The following is a 23,706-nucleotide window of genomic DNA, read 5'->3' as shown; positions in this document are numbered from 1 at the left end:
TGCATTCACCACAGCGGCATCATTAACACACTGTATCCCGCGGTGCGAATTGTCGCCGTCAGGCGTGTCCGGGGTACGCGCGTTCTGCTAATTAACGGGCCGGAAATGGATCGCATAAGCGTCTCTTTCGAAATAATTAGCTGCGACGCCCTAATAAATATCGGCCGCGATATCGCCGCGCTGCGCGGAAAAGGCGATTACAAAGCGATAAAATATACGCGGCCGGCCGGTGAATAACCGACGTCGGAAACGGTTTAATCTCCGCCCGTCATTTCGCCCTCGCTCGTCACTGCCCGCGAAATTTTATCAGCCCTCATTACGGCGTTGCTTTAACGAACGATCCATACATTTAGCGATCCCCGTTCGGCGCTCCGCCCTCTATCTCTGTCTCGCTCCCGCTTCCGCGTGAAATAATCAACGGGTCGGAATGTATATTAATTATGAGTACGATGTATAACTTTAGCGGAATAATATCCGTTGAGTACCATCATCGCGGGACCAGGTCACAGTCGCCCGATGATCGATGGCTTTTTGCCCATAAATTGATATCGGAGACGCGTTTATCTCGCGCGCATGACCCAATGCCCGAACAACAAGGGTGAAACATCGTCCACGGTACTCTCACTATGTCGAATTATGATAAACGCACACGCAGTTCATTATCGATAACAATTATTAATAATAGTAAACTGTACAAAGATTCGCTTCCATTCATTACGATTCTCGCTTACGATTACGATAACGCCGAAGTTATCTGCATTAACAAAAAACGATGAATATTATACTCGTTTAGCCTAAAATTTTGTATAAATGATGATCGCGAGAACATCTACAAATAACATCAATAATCGACAGATTTTATAAGTGCTCCCATTGGGATGACTGATTCGCGCATGTTATTTAAGCTTAGTGAACGGAGAGACGGATTTATAATATGTGGACATTCATATATATTTACACATCATACACACATATACATGTATAACAAAATTTTCGTAAGCGACAGTTTTACATTAAACATTTAAAAGAAAATAAAAACAAAATACAATCTAATCAAAAAAATAAGAAAAAAAAATTAAAATTAAAATTATAAAAAAATTATAAAAAAAACTTAATTGAAAAGATACGTAATATCGTTTTGTTACATTTGTAACAATAGTTCACACGAGTGGAGATTGATTTGCGGATTTCACAAGCGATTTCTTCACATTAACTTCACGTTGCTTTTTATCGCCCGGTGTCTCCTTGTCCCTCCTTCGGGCTTCTGTCTCCTTTTCTCTCGTTTACTTAAATCTCACTCATGAGACTAAAAAGTGTGCATTAGCGTAATTTACGGCCCAATAAATCAGCTGGCTCGCCATCGCGGGAACAATTCCGCGGCAGGAAAAAAGGAACCATGGGGTTTGGCCCGGGCGTGCGAAAATAGGGGTACGGAAGGGGCCGAGGGGAAGTCTTCTTTTCCCCGGGTCGTAATTTTATACACGCTCGCGCGTTCGTTTCTCGCGTTCCGTGCCCGCATTCCGAGAGTACGATGTATGATAGCTGAATGTACTGGCTGTTTTTATTGTTATCGCGCGAATGTCACCTCGCGCTTGACGTATATGCGCGTATGAAACAATTGCCGCTTGTCTCTCACTTTTTTTTCCATCGTCGAAATCCGCACTTATTTTTCCGACTCATCAACCATCATAACACATTCATACACATCGAGGCCTAAGGGCAATAACCATGAAGCGTTAGATACGATGCATAGTTTAAACAAAATTCGTCGAAAGCGAAAAATATAATAATTATTCGACGAATTTTATTTTTCAGTATTTTAACGTTAATATACGAGCCTTTTTTTCTCAATTTTTAAAATCAGTTTATCACTTTCGCGTTATTTTACATAGAAATAATTTATTACATTTAATCTTTGCAAGATTTATTACTGCTCTACTTTTTAAAAAGTATAAGGAAAAATTACGATTTTGAACGGACAATATCCGTACCCTTTTCGCGCGGAAGCGAGTTAGGCGCCGATAGTATTTAAACACCTGGCAACACGACCACTGGTCACATCGAGCAGGCAATTAGCGCAACAACAGTGACAGAGCTGAACAGCAATTTTTTTCCGATCGACGATCGAGCCAGGCTAGGGCGTTGAATCCCCGAATTGAAGGGTGTTTGAAAGGGTTGAGCGATTACGCGAGTGCGGCGAGTGCGGCGGCGGGCTCGCGGCGCGACCCAATTTTCGTGAGATTGTGATCAGGCGACCGGAAAACCTCTATAGCATGCTAGAAGAGAACGGCACAGAGAACCTACCCTGGGATTCGAGCGGCTGTCCGAGCGGCCGGGTATCGTATTTACGATATTGCCGGCCCGTAACTACTTTACCGTACGACGCCGGCCGCAGGAAATAACAGCGGCTGGTAGCTCTCGCCGTCATCGGGAGCGAGGACAAAACTTGATTTGTGTGGTCGGTATATCGATTCGAATAGCCCCCCCGCGAACGATGGCACGCGCAATATCGGCTCATCGCGATCCTGTCGATCGCAGCCACTGCGAATCAGATCGCAGAGTATACGACGCAACAAGAAATATCGCAGTCGCGCATCCGCGCATCGCGAACGTAAATAAAATCCAACCGCTAATCCGCGGTTGTCGAAGTATCGCAATTTTTGTATGTTTTGCTATGGAATAATATTCGTATACAAAGTAGCATTATAACAAATTATAACTCAAATTAATAACTAAAATATTATTTTATGTCGGAACGTAACCGGTACGAAAGTAGGGAAAACAGATTTTAAATAACAGATTTATTACATTCTTAATTTAGATTTAAATCAAGGTATTTTTTTTATTTAGTTAAATTATTTTCACGGAAACACGAAGCGATATCTTCTCATTCTTTCGTCTGACGATATAAACGTGTAGAGCACACATTACATGAAGCGAGTTTCTATATCGACAAGTTCAATTTAGGCAGAGAAATAAGAAGAATCATGCGATTTTCTTTAATAACGCTATAACATCGACGCAGCTGATTCGCGTTCAAGCAGCTGAATATCGAGTTCGATGGGAAGACCCATAATGCAAAATGCCGCGTTAACATCAAATCCAAACGTGATAGATTATTCAAATGCGCTATAAAGTGTAATATCTAAATCTGGTGATCGAATTTTATTAAAATATTGTCGATATTTTATTCCCGGCACGTTTATATACCCCAAATGATTTCCGTGCATGATTTGAATCGACGTTTTCGGGTTAATTTGCTCACCGTTATTTTAACTATATGAATTAGTTTTTGAAAGATGATTGAAAAATTAATTTTATATTCAAAAACGAATAAGTGCACATTATGACTTGTTTTTGCACGTAAAGTATTTGGAATGAGAAAAATATTTTAAAAATACAAATGTGCGTATACAGATAAAATAAAAATTACTTCATATTTTTTTACAATAAAAGAGAATCTGATTAACATTAATTTTCAAGCATTAATTGTTAATATTAAAATAAAATGATGATCTTTAATAATGTTAACAATATTTGACACGTTTATGAAAATTAATTCATGGATTGAAAATTATTTCATTCAGGATGCAAAGAGTTAAAGGATATTGTTCGAAGTATTCAGGAAACATGCACAATGAATTTAGCTGTCCGGTAACATAAGCACGCGTGTTCTCAGCAAGTCCGCAACTAGTTGCGCTATCGATTGCGTCCAACTTCCGTGGAAATTGCGAACAGTATTTAATCGGTTGTAGTTTAGAGTTTGACGATACACGGATGATAGATTGTCGGTTGAGACACTCCAAAGAAGAATGCGGTTAATAGGAATCCAATAATAGCACATTGTTATTATTTAAGAATTTTAATATTTTCTTTTAATATATTGTATTACACATGCTGTAGAGCAAAAAATGATGTCTTAAAAATTAAATATATCTCTTTTGCTTTACTTATAGTATATTGTACGTATATATTTTATATTTTTATTCTTTTTATATATTATTTATATTTGGGAATACAATCGGGAATAGAAATTCCTAAAAATTTTCTGAAAAATCTTATAATCTTCATTTTATCATCTATTGTAAGCACATTGCAAAGACACGAAAATCGTAAGCTCCGCTGGAAAACAAAAGATCAAGATCGAATTCTGAGTGTATATCGCAAAAAAAGTTTAATCGTAGAGGTTTGTGCAACTGTGAACATAAATATACAGAGTGGAAAATTAAAACGAGCTTCGCCGACCGCAACTTATTGAAATCTTAATGCATTCGTTTTTCACGAGAGAGGTGTCAGGAGCTTCGCGGTTTCTCGCCACGCCAGGAAGTTTACGGACGTGCGCAAGTGCATTTCCCACAGGCATCTTCGCAAGCACTCCCACAGGAGAGACCAAGTTATTACCGCTATCAAAGGTGGCGGATAAGCTGGTGGATGTCCCTCCTGCAGGATGGATTTCGCGATTTCGCGAGGTGCTCCTGGATTCGCGAGAGCCATTACTGGATCCTTCTCTCTTGAAGCTGCTCCCTCCGGAACGTTTAACACGATTTTTATCGAGATAAGAAGGAATAAAAATGCGCATTACTTATAACGGGCAAGAAAAATTCTTTTTCCATTTTTTAATACTATTACTTATAAATATATTTATAACATAATGTACGTTGAAAATAATATATTCAACAAAACCTAACACAAAAATTTTTATATATTTATGAAACCGCTATGTTTTACTGTACTAACTTAACTTAATTTAACAAATTATGTTATTAAATAGATTTATTGTTCCTCTCAAAAAGCATGCGCTCTAAGCGCTGAATTAAAAAAATGCAGGTATCAAAAATAGAAAGGTCATGCTGAATTATCTGACGATGTAATCGTTTTTTATTTAATTTAATTAATTTAAATTTAAAATTTAATTAAAATTTATATAGTTGGACTTTGCATTGTATTTCTGTTCACAGATTTTGGAAAGAAAAATTAAAAACTTTTATTGTATATTTTATATTTCAGTTGTCAATTGAGCTTATTGTTAGTTATAACTCGGTGCAGCCGTTGCTAAAACATAGAAATGTGAACCTTGTTTGCTCCGGTGGCTCGAGTATATAAAATCACAGGCGTCTCTTGTTTTATACTTCATTACAAATTGTAAATTTAATGATAACGCTTATCACGTTTTTTGATGAAATAATACAAGTAATAAAGGAAAGAAAATGTGAATCAATAAAAAGGAATGAAAAGTATTAACATTAAACCTTGTTGAATTACGTGGAGAATACAATTGACAAATTATATAACTATAAAATAAAAATCATAAATAATATAAGATTGCTTTTATTGATCTGTAATATAATACTTTCACATGTAAAAAAGTATACATATATAAAAAGTATATATATATATACACATAAAAAGACACATATATACATATACATAAAAAGTATTAAAATATATAGTTGTAAAAATAAGTTTTTTTTTTACTTTTTTTTTGCTCAAAGAATATTGTAAATTAAGTTTTTTATGTATTTTTTGTATGTCTTTAAAAATCCAATTATGTCCATCAAAAGTCATATGTTTGGTACATTCTGCATCATACATTCTGCAAAATAAAATAAAATGAAATTGTTATAGATCGCTTATATTGTTCACAAAAATATATAGTATATAACATAAATTTGTATATTACACACATGCACACAATAAAAATTATGTATATAAAATATACATATTAATATAAATAATATAAATATGATGCATAATAAAAACATGCAGTTAAGAAATCATCCTTTAACAATTCTGCAAAACTTAATATATTTTTTTAAAAAATTATCAATATTGTGTGCGTGTGTGTGTGTGTGTGTGTGTGTGTGTGTGTGTGTGTGTGTGTGTGTGTGTGTGTGTGTGTAGAATATTAGCATTATACATTAATTGTAAAACGAATATTTTTGTTCCACACAAAATCTATAATATTTATGTGACTAAAAATATTCCTTAAAAAAATGTTAATTATAACATTTTTATATTGAAATATATTTTTTCATTAATATAAAATATGTAATTTTGCTAAAATAAATTGCGTATATATAATACATATATTAATATGCAATTTACTTTTTTATTTTTTACTTACTTTTATTCTGTCTGTTTCTTCAATTCTCAACGATGGTTATTGATTTGTCGTCATTATTTTTTAAGACTGACTTTGGATGATTTACTATTAATAGATCCGTAGCATGTGGTTCCGTTGGAAATAGTTTATATACTTTTTCTGGTGGAGGACCTCTTGATTCAAATTTGTAATAAAAAGGTGGTATTTCTGATTGTATTTCTGATCTTTGTTGTTTGTTCTGAAAATTTACAATTTATAATATGTATTATTGATATAGATTATTTTGTTATGTGAAACTGAATAAGAAAAATGAAAGAGAAAAAAGAAGAAAAGAGATGCACTTATCCTGAATCTAAAATATATCTTCGAAAATATTTCTTTTGAAATGCATAGTCATAAATATCTTATCGATGAATGTGTGCGATAAATATCTGCGTAGCAATGGCTACTAATAAATGAAAAAAATGACGAATATATACGATACGCGTGTAATAAATATTTAACGATACATTTAACATTTAATGTCGTTGCTATAGAAATTGCGTTACGCATACCTTTACTGGTATTTTCAACAACGCGGAAAATTGTGGTCGCGTTCAAAACTATTCGATCACGGAAAACATTCAAAAGAGCATACGGTCAGTCCGTCGTGGAATGTCGCGATTGAAATTTCATTTTGTTACTGGGAAAAATAAAATTGAATGCATCAACAATGCAGCATATAAGTATGAAAACGTAGGTTACAGAATATCTATATATTGCCGATTAATATTAATATTAGATTTAGAGCAACAATTTAAGATTAAGAACAGCAATGTTCAGCATTATCTACATGTATCTATATTGCATTTTACAAGTTTTTAAATTGCGTATATAAAAAGTAGATTATGTAGTATCTATGAAAGAGTTGTTATTTAAAACGATAGTTTCATTTAACATCGCGTCCGGGAATTAATTCATGCGTGGCGTCAAAGAGACACGAGACTTCTCGCTGAATTCACGCGTGGATTCTCTTTTCGCGAGAGACGACACGCCTCGATGAGCTACCGCTTTGAATCGCCCTGCGTACAAATAGAAGGAGAGAACTCATGGCAAAGAATATGCCAACCATATGTATATACATCACTTCACTGTCCCTTATCCAGTATAGAACGTGCGTTAACGAGCATTACACGTAGAGCGACACCGACTATTCCGGAACGCGTTTTGCATTCGTTTGCGAAAGGGACGTTTCTCGAGGACGAGAATATGTTTCAAGTATTCATAAAGGCGGCTCGTTAATTACGCCCGACGTCTTAAAGTAATTAACTCCAATGGGTCCCGGATCTGCCCAGATCGCGAAGGTTCCTATGGTCGGTTAATGTAATTCCAGTTCGCTCTCTGATTCGCACTGCTCCTTGCGCAATTACGAGAGAGCGAGAGATTCGCTTCTACTGACGATTTTCTACCCCTCGTGGATTCGGTGCGATATTCCTGCTCGAATCTGAACGAGCGGACTGGTTCGGATATAATAGGGATAAGTAGGAATAATTTTGCCATTACGATAAATGTGACAAGTATTTCTCAATGATGAATTTGATAATAATTGCAAAATTACAAAGAAAAAAAAATATTTAATAAATAAAAACTTATATAAGATTATGAAGATAGATGTAAAATTTAAAATAATTTTTTTTTTCTATTAGAATAACTTATAAGTTATTTAGAGAATCTTGATGTTAAATCTTGATGAAAAATCTGTCTTATATATATATATCCTCTCATCTCTTTGAAATAGTTAAACTTAAACTTATTCAATAGCGAATCACAGTACAGCTAATCACATTTGCTTACTTAGATTGTCAAGAATTTGTTACGGAGCCACAGATATATAGGCATGCGTGATTCTAACTGAGTTAGAGAATGAACTATGTGGAATATCCTGCGGTGAAGAAGGATCCGGTCGTGCCCCGCGTTTTTCCACTCGTAACTCTTCGGTTACGGTGTTCTCTCCCTATGTAACATCGTCCATTCGCGGCAACGCGCGGTGTCGAATGCACGCCGAGTGGCACTTTTTTTGCAGAGCCAGCCTCCGGGTCGCGTTCTGCAGAAGAGTGCAAACGGTGGTAGCGCAGAAAAGATTTATGCCTTTGCGCGCGGCACAACGCGCATTCTCGGTGAAATATTCATGCGGATAGGCGCGAAGGTTCAACACTTGACCGCCGACGAGGGGGAAAAAAGAGTAAAAGACGAGTTTTGGATTGCGTGTCTCTGTGTGCTGTGTACAATGAACGAAAATATACTCGGTGTCCCACGGCGGCCAACGTGCCTTCCAAAAGGACGAAACCGAGAGATATACGGTGCGCTAGAAATTCCAATGTGAAGAAACGGACCGCGTGATGAAGAATGATGAAATCATTCGGAATGTTTGCGGAATGTTTTGCAATTTCCGTGACATTGCAGAATTGAAAATACATTTAATGAGATAAAATTTTGTCTAATGAGATTTTGCTGAGTTTAAATGCTTTCATGAAATAATATGATAACTGTTTAATGATTCTTAAGATTATTAAAAATTCAAAACGATGATTATTTCTTTTCCTACAGTTTTTATATACCGTTTTGAGTCGTTAATATTATTTGATTGTGGTGATTCATGGTGCGAGAGTTATATTACTACTATAAAACGAAATAATCTTTTATCGTTTGCGTAATATTTTTAGCCATGAGAATCGTGCGCAAAATGCAGTAGCAAATATTTTTGCAAACATACGATATTAAATCTCCTGTCTTGAAAGATTCGCCACGTTTGCGTTATTTAGCACGTCCTTCTGCCCTTAAGGCGTTCACGTGCATCCGCGTTCTCAGACACGAGAGCCGAGGTAAGACAACTGTGAATTTCAGCAGTAAATAAGAGAACATTCTTCACTCGAACATTTCACGGCGGAAGGATTTCGTTTCGGAAAGGGTAACGAGTAGAGTGCGACGCTTAGGGGAACATAAATTTCGACTAACTTAATGAAACAATCTCTATGTGAAAACGAACCTATTACTATTAATTCAAGCGCGTGCTAGAATTGCAAAGATATTTGCGAGAAATGTGAAAAATGATTACAAACATTTGCGTAGAGCGCATATTTTAATTCAAATTGAAATAAAACGAAAATATTTTTCTAAATTTTATTTCTGCTGCATTGAAATTATGATGAATGATGAAATTATTAAATCTCGTACAAGCGAAAATATCATTTGTATTAGCCTCTGTGACTTCTTTTCATTCAATTAATGACTGACGATCTTTACGGAATTATATATTTGAATCATGTGAAACAGATATAAACTACACACTGTATATATATATATATATATATATATATATATATATATATATATATATAAACGCGCAGGGATCACAATTCACTCCATTCTGTTCATTCCAAAATTTTCTGTGAAAGGAGAAGAAGTTGGATATCCAAAAGACGAATGTCTCGGTCCGCCGCGCGACAAAAGTGCTCGAATATCCCAAAGAAAGAGAGCCGAGGTCCACCTACTAGATTGGCACGATTCTTCTTCCGTCGTCTACGGCCGCCCGCGACGATTTCAATCGGGAGATCACGACCCGTTTTCGCGACGATTGCTTCCGATCGTCGCGATGCCGACAGTGCCGGAGACGATGTGAATGAGTACCGCGACATTCAGTTGACTTCGAGCTTCATCGAACGGAGTTCCAACGTGATGAGAATTGTTAATGATGATGAACTCGGCGACGAATACGCAATTACGGTGACAGTCGGAAATAAATGAGAGCTCTTTCTAAAAGGATGATGTCCGAGAAGCGTCTAATAAAACCATCGAGGTGGTTTTAAAAGCTTTCCCGATCCCACAATTCAATAAAAGGGTTCAGAGCTGGTTGTTAAATTGTAATCACAATTCTCAGCTGTCGAAAGTAGGAGATGCTAATAAAATTACTATCGAAGTTGCGAGTGATATTTGATCCATTCGCTATTTAGGGAACAGGATCAAAGCAAAATCAGAAAGCCACTAGCTGAGTTTCACCTCGTAATTTTCCGGCGAAGAGAAACGAGCGACGGTGTGAAGACTGATGCGCCGAACTACGAAAACCTGCGAGTACTCTTGGGAAAGAACATCGCGTTGAATTCGATAGGACCGATTGGTCGGTCTTCTCCGGATTTCGATTCTTCCATCGTGCTCTCCGCCGTCAGTAACGATTTCAATCCCGGGATCGTGACCCGGTTCCATGTTAACTCAACCTGCGACCGCGACTGCCGAGACACGTGGACCCAACTGGCAATATAATCAATGGCTGCGTTTCGTCTTTTCCCACGACAGCCAGAATACCGATAACGGTGTCGTTCACGATGCCAATGTATCGAAGCCTCTGGGTACTGATTTACATTACGAACATTCATTTTACGCAAGAAATCTTGCGTAAAATATCATCCAAATCCTTAATCCTCTCTTTTAAAAATTAAATTATTTTACAAATAAAACTACAGAACTAAAATAGAGATTAAAGAATTTTTTAATGCGTAATTAATAAAATTCTTTGAGATATTTGTTCTATTTTCTGAAGTAATTTTAGACAAATAATTTTGCGAAAATTAAAAATATCTATCATGACTCTTTTTTGTATAATTAATGCAAGTGTTGCAAATTAATTAATATTAAAAATTTAGTTTATTTCGTCGTCAAAAAATCAATATTTATAAGACTTATATTTCTGCTGCTGTATGCTTGAAAAATATCGAGCACTCGTTCATTTCGTAGTTTATTCAAACACATGTTCGCTTAAAATTAGTTTTTCCTACACACTCAGCCAGCGTGAATAATTTTGCTCGCCGAAATATTTATATTGCACGGCTGCGCGGACAGATATTGGAATTACGCAACGAGCAAAATAAAGCGTTAAAATTCGGTAGTGGCTTGCCGTATGGAATATCGTCTAAACTTGCTGCTTTGAACGAACGAGATTCTATACTTTAATATAAGCGCAAACTCGTCGCATAAGAATGTTTCGGTTGATAGCATAGTAGATGAGTGTTATACTATGCGCCATACTACACTCCACTACAAAGCATTTGTCGCACGTGTGTGTGTGTGTGTGTGTGTGTGTGTGTGTGTGTGTGTGTGTGTGTGTGTGTGTGTGTGTGTGTGTGTGTGTGTGTGTGTGTGTGTGTGTGTGTGTGTGTGTGTGTGTGTGTGTGTGTGTGTGTGTGTGTGTGTGTGTGTGTGTGTGTGTGTGTGTGTGTGTGTGTGTGTGTGTGTGTGTGTGTGTGTGTGTGTGTGTGTGTGTGTGTGTGTGTGTGTGTGTGTCTGTGTGTGTGTCGACTTACACACGAATGTATCTAAATAGATTAATATTTCAACTATCAGTTGAAAAATCTTATCAGCAAAGGTTCAACGATGCATCAATCTGCCGAGAACTTCATATCTGTTAGATGCATAACATTAGACTGAAGAAATTTTGGCATTTCTGAAATTGGCAACACATTACTTATGGAGTATTGAATGGAGTATCGATGAAAGCTCTTTCTTCGCAAATTTTCTAAATTTAGCAGGTTCAATAGCATTCTTCGAATAAATCTGGAATTGCTAGTTTACCTAGAAAGGATATTTTAAACTCCGGACACGAAAACAAATATTTCTAGTGCAAAATATTATATTGCAAAATAAAATATTTTATTTAAAATTTAAAAAGAGACAAATTAAACATTATATTTAAATTCTTTTCCGTTGTAATAAAAATTATTTTTATTTTTTGCAAAAATCTCTTTAATATAATAATTTAAACGATTTGATTTAAATAATTTTTCTTGTGCGTACATTTCTTTTTTCATTTTTAAAATTTTTTTTCAACCTGCGACTTCCTCGTGATCAACGTCGATCAACATTTTTGTCGAGTTGTTGTGTTCTCATCTCGACTAGCTTTTCATTGTTGTACGAAAGTCTCGGATCGTACAAACAACGCAGTTAGAAGTGAGGTAAAATCCAGTTGTGTTCGTTAAAAATTCGTGCATCCGACATTCACGAAAGGATTATGATATAAGGACTCTTGACCTCGCGGTGAGCATCGAGGGAAAACTTGCGCGACGACAGTACGAACGACCAGAACGAATGAACGAGATGTCGAGTCAGTTGACGATAATAACGAGAGACGATCCTCGAAGCCGCGTAATTACAAAATTAAATCCGCGGCGGGAAGGACGGTCGGAAAAATGTGAGAAGAGGATGGGAGGGCAAAGCGAGAGAATAATAAAACTTTCGTTATGAAGCGATAAGTTTCGCAAAGGGCAAAGAAGCATTAAGAAAGCGCGTACAGAAAACGTATACCAAGTTAAATTGAACGAGTAAGTGAAAAGAAACTTCTTATCAAGCTGAAACGACAAACGTCGTTCTCGACTGCGTTTCGAGCTCTTTATCCTATGCGAAATACAAGGATGGACACTCGCGGATGTCGCAAGGGATACAAGTCAACGTATCTGCAGCTTTGTAAATTTGCGCGAAAATGAGGAAATAAAGTGCTCGGAAAAAGCGCTAAAGGAATTAAAAGCATCGTTTAGTATTATGAAATAATTTATTATTAATCGAATATTATTCTAATATGCCTTATTATAAATGTCGCTTTTATATATATTTTTATGTCTTTATATATATTATATCTTGTAACATTATTCAGAAAAAGGGAAAAAATTTAACTTTTTTTGTAAAAGATATATATGTGTATATATATATATATATATATATATATATATATATATATATATATATATGTATATACAAATTAAATGAAAGTGGTTAAGTTCTAATTATTTAATTAAATAAATAATATATTTAACGATGATGATTTTATAATAAACGATATAAATTTTTAATAATTTAAAAAAAACATTGCAATTTAAAAAGCAATCTCAACAAAATATATTATAACAATTTCTATAGAAGAAACAATGATCTTATCGTTATTACATTAATTTTGTATTACAAAATATGTTAAATAATACAATGTGAAATAATCAATGCGAATGGTGACAAATAACAAGGCTATTGTACGCGCTTCTTACTTCATTTCGACTTTGCTAACGTGGGACGCGCGCGATACCGCGACAACATTAAACAACGCGAATTGCTCCTGTGCGTAGGATTAATATCGAGCACAAAGCGTGCCGTGTTATCCGCTTTCTGGGACGCGTGGCAGCATCCGCTTCAAGCACCGTCTGATTTGTGAACTCGGATGTAGGCACGCGTATTTGCGCGTTTTCTCCTCGCCATTCGATTCTGCTGACTCAAAGCTCTATCATATTTTCACCTCTGTGTCGAGACACCAACAAACCGATTCCCGAACACTTTTGACGTACGTATTGTTCGCCGACGAGCGGGATCGTTCGCTCGCTGCGTCCCTAAGGGTGATAGTTCGAAAATGACCTGAATTTACATGAACTTTCATTCGAAACTGTTCTCGGTACGGAAAGATATTGTCAGCGAAATGAAAGTGTGAATATATCAAGTAGTAATATCGGACATTATTGAACGGTCTTCTATTCAGAAAGTCGAATTAAAAGTATAGATATTGTGTGGTAATATATATGAGATACTAATAAAATTAAAATTTAATATATCCATTTTCCAGAACTTTTAAAGTGTTTTCAATTATAATTAAACTGTAATACACACTCACTAATAACTACTCGCTGTGAATTTTATAATTGCTTTTTTAATATATTATTTTTAGATTTGTTCACCCGAAGAAGAATATTCTTGAGAAAAAACGCTAAATATTTTGCAGTTTTGTTTTAATACAGTTAATTCATTAATGTATACACATTTTATGTTTTAATTTTTACTTGTTCATTTTGAATTTAAATGATTACAAGTGACAATTCTAATTATTCATTGGGAAAATGGTTTTAAGGTAATAAAGCTATCGCATCTATAGATATATGCGTTAATTTATTTGTCAATGAAAATCAATGGATTTATTGTGAAATATCTCCCGTATAATTAATATTACCATTATAATCTTTCTATCAATAAAGCAGCTTATCAAGCGCAACATCCATCTATAGATATTGTTAATTGAGACAGGCAGCTCTAGTGATAAAACATTTATTTATATAATACAGTATGCTTTTCTTATAAATAAATTATAAAAAAAGAAAATAAAAATAAGTGCGATGTATAAAATATAATACAGATGTTTATGGAGAAACGCAAATATTCGGATTTTCAAATTTGATTGATTAATTGCAGAGGAATTTAATATATTTAATTTTGCAGCGATAATTTTGGAAAAAAATTAATTTATTTCTCTTGATAACTCGACAGAAAAAGGTCTAACGTCAATACAACTTGGTTACACGCGAGTCGACAAAAAATTGCAAGAACCTCCCAACGAAGTGCGAGAAGTGGCAGGTTGGACGGATTAATGAGTTCGTATATCCCAAGATACTTCTGGGGCGGTTTAGCGAGTACGCTACGGGTAACGCGACGATGTCATAAATTATATCAACGCGGGATGGATAATTCTTTTTTTTTCTTTTCTTTCCATGTCCATGGCGAAATCCGTGGTGAGATCCGGTAATGAATCGCCGGAATTACGTGCACATGCGTAATTACTACGTCTACCGTCACTGTATTTCTTTCTGTTACGAATACGCTCATTATGCTGAACATGCATCTGTAAAAATGTGTCGAAAGAGTCTTATACGTGCACATCGCACGTGTACATCGCGATGGATTGAAAGTAGTAGAGCAGGGGAGAAGAAACAAACCTTTGTACCTTTGTACCTTTTGTACCTTTTTATACAGACATATAATCCTCATGCTAAAAACATTTACATTGATTTTTAAATACACGTGAGCAGGTCATAATTAAAATAATTAAAAGTTTCAAGTCAATTGAATACTGAATGAATAATGAAGTAGATGTATAAGCAAATATAAGAATATTAAATATTATAAAAGTGAAAGAGAAAATATTATTATTAATTTCATTATTATTTTTAATAAATTCCTTAAACAATATTACAAAATTATCTAGTTCGTATTATAACGTTCCGCAAAGGGTATTTTTAATATCATAATCTCCGAAGAGAGAAAAGAGAGGATGTTATTATAGATAGTCACGAAATGTATTTGTAAATATACAAAATAGATACAACCTTGTTGTTTTTTTTTTCTGTCATCCGACTTTTTTCCAGTCGGCCTCTGTGCGCGTGTATTTTGCAAACCGGCCTCGCGGAAACCGAAATATGGCACAAAGGACAAATCGCATACGCAACATGCATTCGTGCACATATATTGCACACTTGGATACTGTCGCGTTGCGACATAGCGACCGCCACGGAATCAAAAAGCGAGTATAAAGAGATGCTTGTGGATTTTAATTGGACGAACCGAGCGCATTTAAAATATTTTTACCAATCCACTCTCGCATGCCCGCCATGCAATTATTCCCAATGCTTTTAACCGTGTTTTTATCAGTAGGATCATTCCGTTGCCTCGGTCGTTGTACCGCAATTGTTTGAAAATTCATTTAATTTTGCATATTATTATCTGCATTTTATTTACAAAAAGAGAAATACGATTAATATTATATAGATGCAATATCATGTAAATTATTATGGAAACATACATGTTTATGTTTAAGGGATATAGCGCTATAAATTTTTTAAATTTAATTAAATCTTATAGTTGTAAGGTTTTTAAAAATTAAATTCCATCTAATCAAATCTAGTTCCATGTTCTAGTTCCATGTTTTTAATAAAAGTAGCCCGCTTGTTTTTACTCATAAATCATTGATATTATAATAATAATTTGTAACTATACAATTAGTTATAAATGTTACTAAGCGCAATCATATAAACGGATAGGATAATGGCGAAATTCAAAAAGTGGTACATTGTTTCGACGATAATAGGTATCATCTGAAATCAAATGTCATACATTCCAATGCCTCTATCGACAAGCACACAACAAAATGTACTGCCAATGGAATATTACCAGAAGCAGTTTTGTCGTCCTTATGAAAAATACATAATTCCCATTGTATGTTCCAGCAATATAGCGAACTGAAATAGACGTAGCAGAAACATATTTGTAGAAACACACACACGCGTTATTCTGCGTGAATAACGTTTGGCACAATAAGCTCATCGATGAGCACTTCTCAATGGTACTCCCCCGCGTTAATCCCGAGGAATATAATTAAAAGACGATTTCATTTGCGGTGGAGAGGCGTAAGGGAGGAAGTGCTCCAGTACACTTTTATACAAACGAACCAACGTAATATTCACGGCGCAACAAATGAGAATTCTATTGATTGCAAAGCCAATAAGCCAATAGAATTCTTTTGAACAAAAATAAACTGCAACGTCGACACTCGAGACGAGATGTAATACAATCGGATACAACCTTGTAGAACGAAACGTCGGATCGAAGGAGCTTTCTCAGCGAGGCATGATGCATTAAATATTCAATAATCCTTCTTATTGAGATAAACAAAACTTGAGATTTTTTTCAAGTAAAGATTAGTCATAAATAGAATCAGTAATGACCATTCAAGATATTTCACGTCTATCTTGTTACTTTTAAATTACCCTAAAAATATAAAAGAAATATAAAAAGTTATGCGTTTAAATACTAATATGATAATTGCTGTTAATACGGCTCGAATCTTGTGCAGTTGAGTGGAAAATGCTGGCCAGTTGGAAAATTTCGCGCGTTTTCTATCCCGCTGACTGTAACGAGAACCTTTATTACTGACAATAATAATACAGATAGTTTATAACGTTTAAATTTTCCAAGCAGTTTTATTCCGACAAATTCGATGGCAGAAATTTCTTTCTGCTATCCTCGTGCAACAATGACGCTGCATCCAAATTGTACATCCGGAATTGCATGATGTAGCAAGATTCCGTCATTTCGATTTACACCAGCGCTCTCGTTTACGCGATTTCACGATATCTCAAGCTTGCATGCGGGATTTTCCACAGATCCTCCGAAATTCTTTCGCTGTGTACGAGCTGCCTTCGTCCCGAACAAAAGTTCCTTCACTCGATCCGGCGAGTCCCAAGACAGTGATTCCTATGAAGTTACTTGCGCTATCAAACGAGTGTATCTGTTACTACATATAACCACAGGTGGTCTCACTGTCGGGATTACTTCGATATCTCGTAACATATTAGACATCTCGAGATCGTCACGTTCGAAGCGTAAGGAGTGCGATTTGTATGTTAACTGGAGATACTGACACGAGAACATCAAAGAATTCTATCTTTAATTATTCCGATCACTATTTCTAATGTCTCAATACATAAAATAAATGACATTATTACTCCGCATATTCAAACTAATAGTATAATAACAAATGAATCGGGCTTGATCCAATATGGAAAATCTAATTTCTTTACGAAGTCACGAAGTAACATTAAATGTTGTGACGTTGAGATAAGGAAATTTTCTCGATGAAATTGAAGTAAAATTATTCCTTTTAACGCATCGCGATCGCGATAGAGGTGAATTTAGGGCTGCATCTCTCCCTGGAACAGAATCATCCCCGTCGTCGGTTCGCAGCGACTACGTCTCCGTGCAGACCGAGGAACGGTACGCAACCCCATTTGTTCTTCGCCCGCTGAGAAAAGCGGCCGTACGGCGTATGCGGGTCTCCTTCCCGGCGGCACGTTTGCCGCCCGCCCCCGCGGCGCAATAAATAAAGCTGACCGATAGCGATAATATAGCGGGAGGCATTTCGGGACGCCTTATCGCGCCCTGGTATACACGCCGGTTCGTACCTTTCCGTCCCAAGACAAATTGGCGAACGAGTACACGCGCCTTAAGTGTTACTAAATCTCTCGCCTCGTGGATTTATTCGGCGAGGGAGAAATGGCATCGGTGGCCTCTTCCTTCCCCGCGTCTATACGAAGATAACTCGGCTTTCCCAAGAAAGGGGATGCGAAGTAAAGCGGGAAAACTCTTTTTCGTCTAACTTTATATTACTAATATTACTAATATATTCTTACGACCCTTGAAAATTATTAAGAACGGAGTAATTTCACGAATTCCTTCGAGACTACGCCGATTTTGCATTTTTTACTGTTCGTTTTAGTTTAGGATAGGGATTTATACGAACGGAATCGCACTTTGTGGAACACGCCGCAATTGATCGAGGCGGTTTGAAAGGCGAAATAATCGGAGCATGAGGGAACCACGTCAAATGCCAAGAGTAATTTTCGGCGGAAGCTATTAGTGCGCAAAAGGCGCGCCTCCAAGGGAATGCTCTTTGCGGCTTGCCCCGGTATATGTTTTCCTTTTCCCCCTTTCCGCCTTTTCTCTTCTCGCCTTTTTTTATTTCTTCCTTTTGTAAATTTCTTTTCATAACAAGTCACGATGAGCACGTTCAAAAAAATTGCAAAAACATCTTGCAAAATCCTTCTATCTATTGTCTGTGTGCAACACTGAGTGGTCAAAGTAATTTGTGACTATAGAGAAAAAAACCCTTTCTCTTCAACAAAATAAATGAAAATATGTACTGTAACGTGACATTACAATTGTAATACACATATGCAATTGCGCTTGAAGATAGAAAAAGTTATATTTTAAGATCAAAGAATAGAACAAGCATCTCTCTCTCTCTCTCTCTCTCTCTAAAATAAAATAAAATTCTCGGAATATTATAAAGTATCAGATTATAAATTTTATTAAAAAATTACACTAAAAAGTTGTAAAAGGATTATATTACAAAAGAATATAGTAAAATATCGTATACAAGAAAAGAGAACCTTTTTCTATATTTTCTTGTTCGATTTTGCCACTGTTTCAAAAAATCACTAGCTTTGGAAGAGTTACCATTCCCGATCGCGTTGTTCGTTTACTCGCTTCCGCGACGCTCCCGTGACGTTTGTATAACGAAATAGGCGAAGCCGTGAGAGCAAACAGATTTGCCCGGATAACGAAAGCAACATGGGAATAGCTGAAACCGATATTACTCGGGAATTTCGCCGACTGATCCCACGAGAGATAGAGACATTCACGAATATCTTGTAAGTAGCCTGAGATAGGATTAAGTTAGAATCGCGAAGCAATTTAACTGAAAAATGATATTTTATTTTTTTAACTATAAAATATCAATAACAATTTGCATAATATGTATGACAAACGAGATAAAGAATCTCAGATGATAAAAAGCGTAATGATACAAAATTAATAATGAATTCAAAAATAATTCCATGAATTCTGACTTTTTTCTAGATAAAATAAAACATTATCTTTTATCTCTTGAGATATAAAATAGCATGTGATTGATCAAAATAATTTAACATTAATGTTATAAATAATTTTTGTCACCATTTGTGCCATAAACAAAGTCATTTTTATTATAATAAAATAATTAATAATATATTTTAAAATTCTTAATAAGAATAAATTCGACGAAACAATATTTGTCATCATAATAATATTTAAGTATTACATTAAATTGAGATTACAGAGAGAATTATATAGAATGAGTATAGGTCAGAATAAGATATATATATATATATATATATATATATATATATATATATAGGAAATAGGATATATTGAAATGAGAGATTACACAAGATAATAGATCTTTTTTACGACAATACGTTTCTTTTTTTTTACGAAAAAGATTTTGATAAAATCATTGTTATATTCAAATTGTTATATTTTTAATGAAAAATAAATTAAATAAATATAAATCATTTGCGAGATATTATGAAAAAAATTATTATCAGACATATTAAAATCAAATTTCTATATTATCCATATTTACTTATAATAATACGTATTTTCGAAGAACTAGGAAACTATTTATAATATAAAATATTTATAAAATAAAATATTTTCTTTGTTTCTGTTTTTCTTTTAACAACAATATAAATGTTTAAAAATTGTTTTTCGAGATATCTTTTATATAATATTCGTTATAATATAATTGTATAATAAAAAATACTTTGAAAACTTAATTTCAAATTAATAATTTACAATTATTAAATTTTATATCTCTCTCTCATTTTGCAATTTAAGTTCTATATTTTTCCGCAAAATATTTATTACCGTAAGACACATATATTTAATTGTTAAAATATATCTAGATACACGTATATTTATATTTATCTATTATATGTAGAAAAAATATAGTATATATAAAAATGTGTACAAAGCAATATGTTTAACATAAATTGTTTTCTATGAATCATATAGTGTTGAAAATTAAAATCACTGATACTCGATTTTAATTCGTAGTACATTCACTATTGCACAAAACTGAGCAAGGACTAATGTCCGAACTAAAAAAAATGAAAAAAGGGAGAAATATCTGTTAAGCATATGTTGAACATATGTTTAAGGTTTTTGGGTACAGATGTACAAATCGATACCTGTTTCGTACCTGTAAAATTCCTTTAAAAGGAATAAGAAATGTTTAGAAACGCTTAACAGATATTTCCCTCTTCTTTCATTTTTTTAAAAGAGATTTAAAAGAGATAAAAAATTATATATGTTTATATATTAATTATATATATTTATATATTATATAATTATATATAATTATATATATTTATATATTATATGTTGCTAGTTAAGATTAAATCTGAGAATATTCTTAGTAAGAAATCAACCAACTTTGAAGGCGGCGATGAACGGCGATGAAAGAAATAAAGCACGTAATGCTTATTGTACTAAAGTACAATAAATATATTTTGAACAAACTGTTCCCCAGCTTTTCATAAAAGAAAGGAAGGATTTTCTTTGTCGACGTTGATGATCAATTCAAGTATCGACGTCAGGTTTTTGGATAAATCGAAACAATGGCCATCGAATTTGCAGTAGTACTAATCGTCTTGCCTACAGAATAGTTGGAACAAAATCAAGGGTTTTATCCGTGGATATCTGCCGAGAGTGACGAAAAAACGGTCTACTACTATTGGCAAGTTACGCTGTGAAATTCAAAAGGAATTCGTTTGGCAAACATGCCGCGGTCAATCAAGCACCATTCAACGATAATGAAATAACACGATAGGCAAGGTTTCAAGTGATTCACCGGCACGTTACACGCTCGAACGATTTAGTTAATTGACTGACCATTCGATGATTTTTAATGGACAACGGTAGCATACAAGTAACGGATCGGATTTGCGTTATGATCCCTCTATCCCTATTTTTTATAAAAAAAAAATACTCTTTGTCAACTCTCCTTTAATAAATTCTTTTATCCATAATTATTTTTTGTGTAATAGTCTAAAATTTTGTTAAATAAAACAACCAATAAACGCTCTATAACAAATTCAGCAAACTTACCGTAATCTTTCGTAACAGAAAATACTCTCGTCCCTCGACATCCCTAGTCAACATTAATATCGTATATGTCATATTTGCTATTTGTGCACACCAGTAATGAATTCAAACATTAAACGATCGCGTATGATATTTCGATGTTAACTGTTAACCACCAGATTAATATTCCGAATATAAGTTTATTTCTTCTACTTTATAGATAAGACCTTTTCCCCTCTGATTCAGTTTTCTTTCTTCTCCTCTGTTTTTCTCTTGTTTTCTTTTAAACTGTTTCTTAATTTTATTTATCCTTTTTGTTTTGAAAAATATTTTTATTGTACAATTAGTCGACTTGTGTGTTTATTTATCGTTTTTACTGTTTATTCTTCTATCAAATGTGCGGAATTATAAAAAGAGCAATTGATTAGGATACATTACATATATGATGATTTCTTGAATAACGATGATATATATATATATCATCGTGTGAACAATGACGATGAATTGTTTGAGTGGTTTCGTACATTATGTTTTCTTAATCTTGAATGTCTCGATTTTTAAATCTATCTATTTGCTATTGAAATTACAATCACATAATTTTAATAAATAATTAAATAAATAGTTTAAATTTTATTTGGTAATGAAATAAAGAATTCATAAATAAAATCGACTTTTAATAGTATAGTGATACATTTCTATGAAACTTACGTCAACTTGGATAGAAATAGTTATATTGCGTATCATAGTCCACTGTTTGTTTGTGCATCCATTCCTCGTTGAAGTTGAAAATTTTGTAAACGAAATTGTCTCTCTCTTAATAAACATTTTGTTTTCTATTCATAAAGTTAGATGGAAAGTCTTAAACTAAATGATTCGATGGAATATTCACATTATTCTTAAATGAGCCGAAGTTTATCAAGGATATTAATTAATATCTTATTAGAAACTAATATTTTGATGATACTTAAAAAATAGTTAAACGATGAAATCACTCACACTTTCTTGAACGATACTATGACTGAATTTCAATAAACTGAATTTCAAATCTAATGCACGAATATAAACTACATAACAAATTAGTCTTAATGTCCGAGATTCGATTGGAATTTAAACATATATTTGCAAAGAACCCAATATAATATTGAGTATTACTATTATGATCATAAAATTTAAAGTCTTAAAATTAAAAAATTTTTAATTTAAGAAAATTATTTTTTATGAAATTGTTAATCCTAAATATTACATGAAATCTATGTATCATTAATAATAATAAAAGATTTTCTATTGTTAGATTTATATATTATTGATAACGATAGCAAATTTCTTTCTTTTGAATAATACAATATTCATCTTTTCTCGATTTATGATTGAACATAATATATCTTAAAACATCTATATCTTAACATCTTACATGTTTCAAAGTTTCTTTTCCGCGATGCTGATTAGTTATTTTGATAGATCTTAAATGTTGCTTGTTATCTCGATTTTTATAGTCAGTTTTAAGATTATGTTATATTTTCGTAAATTATATGTTAAGTAAGTTTTATAAGTAAATTATATATTATTAAAATAATAAATTATACATATAACATTATAAAAATATATAATGTTAGAAAATAAGCGACGTGCATACCGATAATACTCTAGTAAAATTAAATATCGAACCGAAATATTGGTCACTTAATTTTGTCATTTAATTTTGAAATATTGATCGTTTAATTTTGTCATGGAACACAAAGATACAAAAACATAATTGGATCTTAAAGAGATGTTTTCGAAAACTAAAACCGTGTAAAAGGAACAGTTTTCAAAAGCTTTCAAAATAATGAAGCAAAATCCAAACAACCTTTTCGCCAGCCTTTTCGCCAGCACGCATATAACAAAAGACAAAAGGATGACAAATTTTAAAAAGAAATGCCACACTTTCTTCATTTATCGTCTATAGCATTGGCTAAAGCAGGTAGTGGTCGGCAAACCGATGCAAAGTCCGATGCATTATTAACGACTCGTCACAACACGAACCGTTGTATGTAAGCCGTACCAACATCATGGCAAAATGCTGCTTTATGGTAGGAGGAAAAGCAAAGAGGGACAAGGGGTGGTAATGAGAATTTAATTAACGGCGCCTGCAACGACGAAACAGACGCACGCGATGCGCCGCTGTAACGCGGACGGGCGTCGCACGCTCACGCTTGGCTCCGCAATAAAGCTCGCAATATCATGAAGAGCCGACGTTTACGGCGTGTAATTTTTATGTAAATCCACCATGCAATTTGCCGGCGGGCGTACGCGCACTGTAAACCTTATCGCGC

General features: G+C 34.2%; 1 long non-coding RNA gene across 1 annotated transcript; it reads right to left on the bottom strand.

The window, feature by feature from the left end:
• Positions 1-5,312: 5,312 nt before the first annotated feature.
• LOC148937876 (uncharacterized) lies at positions 5,313-21,778 on the bottom strand. Its single transcript, XR_016137860.1, has 3 exons — positions 21,419-21,778; positions 6,125-6,341; positions 5,313-5,593 (listed from the first exon to the last, which is right to left on the bottom strand). It is a non-coding gene; the product is annotated as an uncharacterized LOC148937876 (long non-coding RNA).
• Positions 21,779-23,706: the final 1,928 nt, after the last annotated feature.

Source organism: Pogonomyrmex barbatus, unplaced genomic scaffold, assembly GCF_055798465.1.
Source record: "Pogonomyrmex barbatus isolate J1 unplaced genomic scaffold, ASM5579846v1 scaffold10, whole genome shotgun sequence".
Taxonomy (NCBI): domain Eukaryota; kingdom Metazoa; phylum Arthropoda; class Insecta; order Hymenoptera; family Formicidae; genus Pogonomyrmex; species Pogonomyrmex barbatus.
Note: the sequence above shows the minus strand (reverse complement) of the source record. Positions and strands in the feature narration are given on the sequence as shown.